Here is a 747-nt window from a genome sequence, read left to right on the forward strand (position 1 = left end):
TTTTTGGGACAGTTCATCTACCTTACTGTGGATATCCATGACGTTTCCAATCTGATAAATTCACTTCTTTTTTGTTGAAGCATGGGTTGTTCTCTAGAGGTGGCAGACATATGATGTAGGAAATTCTCACTAAGTGTTTCAAAGAGCTGCCAGGCTTCATCCTCACTCTTTAGCATGAATGTCCCACCACATGATGCATCAACCATTTGTCGGTGTTTCTCGATAGACCATCATAAAAATACTGACAAAGTTGCCATTTAGGGACAGCATGGTGTGGACATTTACGAATGAGGTCCCTTAACCTTTCCCATGTCTCATGAAAAAGTTCACCCTCCAATTGGGAAAAACTAGTGATAGCTTTTCTAATTTGATTTTTTTTCCAATTGAAAGTATTTCTTGAGAAATTCTCTCTGAAGATGTCCCAAGTTGAAATGGTTATAGAGTCTAAGGAGTTTAACCAATGCTTGGCTTTGTCCTTAAGTGAGAAAGGGAACAGTTTCAACCTAAGGGCATCATCGGAGAAGTTTTGGATTTTTACTGTGGAACAAATTTCAAGAAATTCATCCAAGTGTTTGTATGGGTCCTCGTTACTAAGTCCATAGAATGATGGCAACATTTGAATAATGCTAGACTTAATCTCATATTGGGTAGCTTCTACTGGAGGTGCTTGAATGCATGGAGAGTAGGTATACGAGGATGGAGTGAAATATTCTCTCAATGAGCTGGAGGATTAGCCTCACCAGGTGC

General features: G+C 39.5%; 1 non-coding gene across 1 annotated transcript; it reads left to right on the forward strand.

The window, feature by feature from the left end:
* Positions 1–263: 263 nt before the first annotated feature.
* Positions 264–369, forward strand: LOC140859601 (small nucleolar RNA R71). Its single transcript, XR_012143141.1, has one exon. It is a non-coding gene; the product is annotated as a small nucleolar RNA R71 (small nucleolar RNA).
* Positions 370–747: the final 378 nt, after the last annotated feature.

This window comes from Elaeis guineensis, chromosome 7 (assembly GCF_000442705.2).
Source record: "Elaeis guineensis isolate ETL-2024a chromosome 7, EG11, whole genome shotgun sequence".
Lineage (NCBI taxonomy): Eukaryota > Viridiplantae > Streptophyta > Magnoliopsida > Arecales > Arecaceae > Elaeis > Elaeis guineensis.